At 34.0% G+C, this 9248-nt stretch overlaps 1 long non-coding RNA gene across 1 annotated transcript; it reads left to right on the forward strand.

Annotated features, from left to right (window-relative positions):
- The first annotated feature begins 918 nt into the window (after nucleotides 1-918).
- LOC129925713 (uncharacterized) lies at nucleotides 919-8856 on the forward strand. Its single transcript, XR_008777436.1, has 2 exons — nucleotides 919-3074; nucleotides 8383-8856. It is a non-coding gene; the product is annotated as an uncharacterized LOC129925713 (long non-coding RNA).
- Nucleotides 8857-9248: the final 392 nt, after the last annotated feature.

The raw sequence follows: 9248 nt of genomic DNA on the forward strand, positions 1-9248 counted from the left end.
CTTCAACATTAACTTATCCTTATGACTGTACTACAGAGGAAGTACTACTTCAGTGGTTCCCAAACTTTTTTGTCTCATAGACCCCTTGCCATATCCCGTATTCAGTATTAAAAGTGTTTGTTGTTTCAACACCAGCGTCGACTTTATTTATCGATTGTTGGCCTTTCGTCAGTGTTATCTGTTCCAGTATTGAGTTCAGTGGTACCTCCAGTTGGACAGTTACATAGTACTAAACACCGCGGAAGAGCATAACAACTTGGCGACCCCTGACTCTGAGCTTACTGGCATCAACATCCAGAAGTATACAAGCCCTCTGTTGGGAGGAGGCAGAAGTCAACGTCATCGGCCTAGTCTGCTGCTAGCCCCACAGCCACGTCGGCGACGTAAAGCCAGTAAGTTTTGGACTCGTAGACCTAGGAGGTAACGAGATATACATTTGTAATTTGTAAACGACCATGCGTTGGGGCATCGTATTGAAGCCTATAGTTCTAAATCGAGAAGGCTACAGTTGTTGAAGGGAAGAAAACCGTCCTGTCGAAGCCATACTGAGGAGATATCGCCTGCCCGGCATCTTGGGAATGAACTTGAAGGTCACCTCTGCAAGGCCAAGATCGACCGTTGAGGTCACGCCAAAGAACTTTTGACGTAGGAGCCATCGTATTTATTTATTAAATATATGTGACAAACAGACTTGCCGGGGATTATATGATCAAACTTGATAATTCAATGAAGTAAAGAAACATCTCTGTATTTTCTTTCAAACTTATTTAATAATACTTCTTCAACTTTCACATCAAATTAACTTCTCAATTCAATAACAACTTGACTTGATACTTCATAAATTCTTCTTCTTATTCTTCTAGCCAGCTTTATTGCTGCTGAGCTGTGAGCTCTTTTGCAGACTGTGCCAAGTGTTAGACACCTTATTTATATAGGTTAGTTATTTAGCGACGCACCATAGTAGACGCATATTGAACGGGACTAGTGACGTTTGGGATATGTTGGGTTAGAGACCGGAAAATCAGTTAGCGATAGAACAGTCCAGGGTAACGACGTGTTTAGTGACAGAGACTTCTACTGTGGCCTTTTATCATAATAAACCCATATACAAGTGTTCATCAGTGTTGACTACATCTCTTCACTAGTTAAAATCGATGTGCCAGTTCTTGTTTGACTTGTTGGTCAACTGCACGTAATACACCCGAACAATTACACCCAAACGATTGCAGAGTAATTGGTTGACTTCAAGACAGCCTGAACTAGCAACATCACAGTGGCGACCCCCGACGCCCGAAGCCCGAACCTCGAACCGGACCTCGAAGCAGAACGTTTACTCAGGTGAGGGTCGTGCACTCGAAGATATAAGATTTCATTTGAGTACGGCTGAACACAACATCAGCGCAGAGTGACTTTGTTCTAGATCTACATGTTCTTGATCGTACGTTCAACGAGCCGTTAACTCAGGGTGACCTTCGTCAGGACAGTAATCATCGCAACGTCTGGTCTACTTAACCAGTATAGTATCAAAGCCTGATCTTCATATGCTGAATCGACCTACAACCAGAGAAACCGTTCATTCATAACGGGTGAGAGATCGTTAGTGAACCTGTTGGACATATTTTTTTCTTCGTCATAGGAGCCACATCGAGTATCAAGTTTTACCTCGTCAGTTTCGAGAAGGACAGTTTGCCCGCTGTCAGAAGTATTGTGAGTACTACAAGTTTGGTAGCTAACTAAATCGAAATCGCTCTGTCGTCTTACCCTTGGAGAGATTCTTGTGGAGCAGTTTGCTCATTGAACCGGTTGCTTGCCACGTTTATAACGGTCACTGTGTTTAACCTTTGGAAGGTTAGTGAAGTAATCTTTATTAGTACTGAACATTGATATATATAGTATTCGTCGGTCTAGACCATACCTAGACTTGTTAGCAGTGAAGTTGTGGAAACAGCTACATCCACTTAATTTCGTTGAAAACCGTTAATCGTCTAACGGAACGTCGTCGGAGGTGACCTTGGTTTCACCTAGTCTACATTGGACAGTTTGGTCTAATGAAGCAGAGTACAACAGCAAACTTCGTCGTACTACCAGAGTAGCAGCAGAAGCAGTGAACTATTTTAGAGAACCGTTATTCGTCAGCCCAGATCAAGTCATCGTCAAGAAATTCGTTATTCGTCAGTCGTCCAGATCAAGTTGCCGTCAAGAGACTGTTATTTGTCAGTAGTCATCTACACAAGTCAAGTCATCGCCAGAAGAACCGTTAACCTATTCGTCAGTAACTGTGTACACAAAGTCGTCGGAACTACACATACGGTCATCAACAGTCGCCGAAGAAACTAGAACATTTTGCTGTGGCATATCAGAACATCTGTGGCATTACGTGGGATACTGGTAGCACCGGAGAACCGAGTCAGAACTGGAAGAGAGGCAGTGGAATTTGTTGTGATCTAGCATATTCGGGAGTCCGAACAAAGGGATCTTTCTTATCAAAAGCTAAGTGCCATTTTTCTTATTAGTATATGTTTAGATTGCCCTTAGAAATAGATTTTGTCTAAATTTGGTACGTTAGCCTGAGTAAAATCAGGTGGTGCGCCTTAAAACCCGTCGGGGTAGAAGACGTAATTTAGATGAAAAGCTATATTATATATTTAGGATTGTAATTTGTTTTGTTTGTGTAAACGTCATATCCGTTGTTGCCTGGTTACTCCGTGACGTTATCATTGTGTGCCATATTGTCACATCCCAACCCATAGTGATAGTCTCATTTAATTATTTCATTTGTTTATATTATTTTAAATTATTTATTTTTATTAATTTAATTAGATCTGTATTTTTTTTCACTTAATGATAGAAAGTGCGGGTAGGATTCTTTTACTGTGAATCAGACTAAAATAATTTTAGTTTGAGCGGTTAAAATCAAATATGATTTTGCCATGAGAATAATGCCGAAACTGGCTATGTAGTCAAACACTGTCGTCTGGCTAAATTTAGATCTGCAAATTGTTGTACATCTCTTTGGTACAATTAAATCATCTAGACTCTAATTTGAAATATTATTAATTGGAAGATGAATGAAGGTAGTACATTCTAGATATATATATCTTGTTGAAGATATATTTGACACTGTATACACATATTTATTTCGCATGATTAAATAGAACCATAATTTCTGGATCTAGATCTATCTTATCTACTCTAGACAGTCTTTGAAGAATTTACTCTAGACACTTCAGTCACATCAGATTTTAAAATTGATCATAGTTATTCATACTAGATCTAAAGGTCATAGTGCTCTTGATAACTATAGATCTAAATGGTATTACTATACATATTATAATATACTAGATTTAAATTTGTGTGATACTAGACCTAATATACAGATTTGAATATAACCATAATAACTCAGACTAGATTTATACATTTACTAAATCTATAGATAGAGACATAACATTTAAAATTTGTATAAAAGTGTGGAAAAACATAAATATAAAATAAGTTTAAAGTATAGCCATAACCAATATAGGCTAAGTAAAAATATATATAAAATATAAAATACAATGGCTACATCATCATATGTGGACCTTAAGGAGGTTAAGGAAACCGCTATGCAGGATGGAAAGGCCATGGAGTTAAAAGGAAAGGATTTAGCAGCTTATGTACAGCAAGTTGTGAAGGAAGAAATGGAGAGACAGAAAGAAGAAAAAAGACAAGAGATAGAAAGACAAGAAAGGATCAGAAAAGAGGACCAAGAAAGGCAAGACAAAGAGAGAGAAAAGATTAGAGAACATGAAGCTAAAATGGAGAAGATGAGACTGGATGCAGCACAAGCCAGAGCTCAAACTGAACAAGGAAATAACACAAATAACTCAAATAATTATACCACTCAAAGAGACAACCCTAATTCGCAAACATGGCTAAAGAGAAAGATACAAAGTTTTGATGAACAGAAGGATGACATTGGTGATTTTCTGAAAAGATATGAGGCAAAAATGTCTACATTTAATATGCCTGAAGAAGAATGGTCTGAAATACTGATAGACTTTGTTCATGGTCAAGCTCTAACAATATGTCAAAATCATGACCATCATATTGATGATAGCTATCAGGTTTTAAAAAGAGAGTTATTGAATGCCTATGGTCATAATGCTACAACTTTTAGAAAGAAATATTTTGACAATATACCATCATTAGAAATAGAACCCCAAACTACCATTAATATGGAAAAGGATTTCTTCAATAAGTGGGTAAAATTAGAAAAAGTGAATAATTCGTATGAGGGATTAAAAAATTTTATTCTAGTGGACAACTTTGTAAATAAATGTGATCCTCAGTTACAATCTTTTATTAGAGAAAGAAATCCAAAAACTATAGATGAAATAACAGAGATAATGAGAGTATACAAAAATGCCTATCCAAATAAACCATTTTCTGATAGGGATAAAAGCAAAGTAGATTTAATAGGATACACCAAAGAAAATGTTGATAGAAGTAGAAATAGAAACAGATCAAATAGTGGAAATAGAAAATATAGTGAAATAACCTGTTTTAAATGTCAAGGAAAAGGTCATATAGCAGCTAACTGTAGAAGAGGGAATAGTAGGTCTGGAAGTAGAAATAGATACAATGAACAAAATAACAATAGATATAGGAGTAGAGATAGGAATGACAGGGGAAATTATAGAAATAGGAGTTACAGTAGGGAATACAAAAATAAAGGTACAGATAGGATATATTTCATGGAAGGAAATAGGAACAATTTTGCAGTGTACCCAGGGTTTGTAGATAGAATTCCGGTGGAATTAATCAGGGATTCAGGTTGTAACACCTTGGCAGTAAAAACTAAATTTGTCAAACCTCATTGGTATAAAGGGTTTACTAGGAAAGTAGAATTAGCAGATGGCACCGTAAGGGAATTTAAAGCTATAAGGGTATACATTGAAACTCCATTTTTCACTGGTTATTGTGATGGCATTGCAATACCAGAAATGAGATATGATATGTTAGTAGGAAACATAAAAGGAGTTAAAGAATGTTCAAGAAAAGAATTAGAAGACTGGCAAAACAAATACAAAAACATAAGACAAAATCATGAAAACATAGAAACACAAAATATAACAAGTATGATAATAACAAGATCAATGGATAAACAAAGTAAGAAACAGGAAAATACAATAAATGTAATAAGTAATGATAAAGAAAAAGAAACCAATAATGTAATACAAATAGAAAATACAGATGTTAAGGAAAGAGAGATAGAAAATGAAACACAAAATAGTCTGGAAACACAAATATCTCAAAGTGAAAAAGAAACAACACCCACATTTGCATTAGAACAAATGAATGACAATATTATTGGGAAAATTTATTCAAGAATAGCAGATAAAAACAATAATAATCCAATGGAGAAATTTTGCATAGAGAATAAAATACTATTTAGACAAACAAGTAATGATAACAAGAAAATAAAACAACTTGTCTTACCACAGAAATATTGGAAAGATGTTTTAATCATGACACATGATAATAATTTAGCAGCACATAGGGGAGTAAAGAAATGTTATAAGAATTTGTCAAAACAAGTATTTTGGCCCAAAATGAAAGCAACAATCAACAAATACATAAACTCATGTGACATATGTCAAAAGAGATCTAACAAAAGCCTAGTGAATAAAGCACCTATTCAAGAAATGGATGAACCTACAGCACCATTTCAGAAAGTATCTATTGATTTAATAGGTCCTTTAATTCAAACTGAAAATAATAACAAATACATTCTAACAGTAATAGACATGTTTAGTAGATATCCAGAGGCAATCCCATTATCAAATACAAGTGCAGAAAATATCATTAATGCCATAACTCAAAAAGTAATTACAAGACATGGTATACCTAAAATTATATTGAGTGATCAGGGATCTCAGTTTAAGTCAGAACAATTTAAGAAATGGACTAAACAATACAATATACAACACATATACTCTTCGGTTTACCACCCGGAGAGTAACGGTTTATGTGAACGATATGGTGGTTCATTAAAAAGATCACTAACAAAGATAATTCAGAATAATCAGAACAAGTGGGATCATTACATTAACTATGTACTATTTGCTCATAGAAACAACATCCATGAAGCAACACAATTTTCACCATATGAAATAATACATGGAAGAAAACCCAGAGATGAATTAGATGTTTTTAAAGAAAATCTAATAGACAATGAGAATAAATTAAACAATGACAGTGAAACAACAATCACAACAGAATTGAAAGAAATATGGACTCAAGCATATAACAACAATAAGAAGTACAAACAAAGTGCTCATGAGAATCTAAATAAGAAAAGACAATTGAAAACACTAGAAGTAGGAAACAATGTATTAATATTAATAAATGACCTGAAAAATAAAATTGGTAAACAATGGAAAGGTCCATTTAAGGTGATAAAACAAATTAGTGATGTGAATTATCAAATTGAAATAAATGGGAAAATTAAAACATATCACATAAATAATTTGAAACTGTATCATGATAGAGAAGATGAGTTGATACAAAACATTCAGGAGGAAATAGAAAATACATTTTCAGAAAGAGAAGAATGCTTGATGATAATAACAAATGAAAATCACAATGAAAATGATATTAAGGAAATACCTGTAATAGAAACAAAAGAGAATCAAACTTGGCAAAAGATTAATCTTAATAATTTAACTAAGGAAAAGTCAAAAGACATAAATAAAATAATACAGGAATACAAAGAAATTTTTTCCAGCATACCAGGAAAAACTAATATTATTAAACATGACATTAAAGTAACAGATCCAAAACCTATCAAGCTTAAGCCATATAGAATACCGCTACATTTACAAGACAAAGTAAAGAAAGAAATAGACAATTTACTAGAATCAGGTATAATTGAGCCATCAACATCTCCTTATGCTTCACCAATTGTGATAGCCAAAAAGAAGAATGGAGATATACGGTTATGTATTGATTATAGGAAACTTAACAACATCACAGAATTTGACCCATATCCAATGCCAAATATAGAGGATATTTTACATAAATTAAATGGAGCAAAATTTTTTACTAAATTGGATTTAACTAAAGGTTATTGGCAAATACCTTTAACAGAAAATGCAAAACCTTACACAGCATTTGTAACACCATATGGTATTTTTCAATGGAATTATATGAGTTTTGGATTAGTAAATGCACCTGCCACATTTAATAGAATGATGAACATGATAATTGGAAACAAAGAAAATGTTATTTGCTATTTGGATGACATATGTATTTTTAATAATAGTTGGGAGGAACATTTGGTAGATGTAAAAGAAGTGTTCAAAATAATAAAAGAAAGTGGACTTACAATTCAAGCAGAAAAAGTAGAAATAGGATTGGAGGAAATAATTTTCTTAGGACATAAAGTAAATAACAACATGATTAGCCCTATTGAAGATAACATAAAGAAAGTACTTAATATTGAAATACCTACAACAAAAAGACAAATTAAAAGCATATTGGGAATAGTAAATTATTACAGAAAGTTTATAAAGAACTTAGCAGAAATAGTAAATCCATTAAATGACTTACTTAAAAAAGGAAAACCTCAAAAAGTAGTTTGTAATGAGGAATGTGTGAAAGCTATTGACAGAATTAAAGATGTTTTTAGTCATGAACTAATATTAAGACTACCCGATAAGGACAAAATATTTTATGTCACAACTGATGCATCTGGTAATGCTATTGGTGGTTGTTTAATGCAGAACTATGATAACTTACATCCTATATTATATGTAAGTAGAAAATTGTCAGAGGCAGAAAAAAAATATAGTGTCATTGAAAGAGAAGCCTTAGCTGTAATATGGGTAATTACTAAGCTAGAGAGCTATTTAATAGGAAGGAAATTCATATTATTAACTGATCATAAACCTATTCAGTATATACAGCAAAAGAGCATGAAAAACAGTCGTGTTTATAGATGGTTCTTAGCACTACAGGAATATAAATTTGAAGTGAAAGCTATTAGTGGATCTGTGAATATTGTAGCTGATCTATTGTCGAGAATGACATTGAAGTGAAATAATTTTGTAAATAAACTATGATTATATTGATTATGTAATACATATTAATATATTGACACCATTTATATGTTATGAAAAAGGGAGATAAGTAAATTTGATGTTAAGCATTTGAAAGTAAGTATGGATATTTTTTTTTGTGTGAATCATTTCATATATCATTGACGAAAGTTAGTTCTATGGAAAAGGGTGAGTATAAAAGAAAAATGGACAAAAGCACATAAAAGGGTGGTAAGAAGAAAAAATTTATTGAATGTGTAAATAAAGTTTATAATTGGTTTTTTGAAATATTGTATGTTATCAGATTACTGCCAGTGAAGAACATTTGAGATGTGTAGGACGTGCCCATAAAATGCCACATTTTCCTCCATGATGAACTGAAGATGATTCTGGAATGTTATGAACTGTTATGAACATTGACATGAATATGAGGAACTGTCAAGATGAAGATGTCAAGATGAAGAGAGCAAGATTTTATGTTTGTGGTCTTCCCCTTAGATTGAAAATGCCCTTGTAAGACTTGACAGTAGTGAAAAAATATTGACATATTTTTTTTTCAAGGGGGGGAGGAATCTGTTAGACACCTTATTTATATAGGTTAGTTATTTAGCGACGCACCATAGTAGACGCATATTGAACGGGACTAGTGACGTTTGGGATATGTTGGGTTAGAGACCGGAAAATCAGTTAGCGATAGAACAGTCCAGGGTAACGACGTGTTTAGTGACAGAGACTTCTACTGTGGCCTTTTATCATAATAAACCCATATACAAGTGTTCATCAGTGTTGACTACATCTCTTCACTAGTTAAAATCGATGTGCCAGTTCTTGTTTGACTTGTTGGTCAACTGCACGTAATACACCCGAACAATTACACCCAAACGATTGCAGAGTAATTGGTTGACTTCAAGACAGCCTGAACTAGCAACATCACACAAGGAAAAAAAGTGTGCTGTTTTCTTCAGTTGTTCAGCACTGACGTACAGGGTGTTGGTTATGTTGGGCTGTAGTGGAAGTAGGGTCTGCCTAAGGTGGATTAGGGAGGGGCATTCAAAGAGGATATGGTTTACGGTTTCAAAGGGGTGGGCGCAATGTCTGCAAAGGGGAAGTTGTGTGGAGTTTATTTTGTTCAGGTGGTAATTTAATAGTGGTGTGTGTCCTGTTCTTAGT

The sequence above is a fragment of the Biomphalaria glabrata genome, chromosome 4 (assembly GCF_947242115.1).
Source record: "Biomphalaria glabrata chromosome 4, xgBioGlab47.1, whole genome shotgun sequence".
NCBI lineage: Eukaryota > Metazoa > Mollusca > Gastropoda > Planorbidae > Biomphalaria > Biomphalaria glabrata.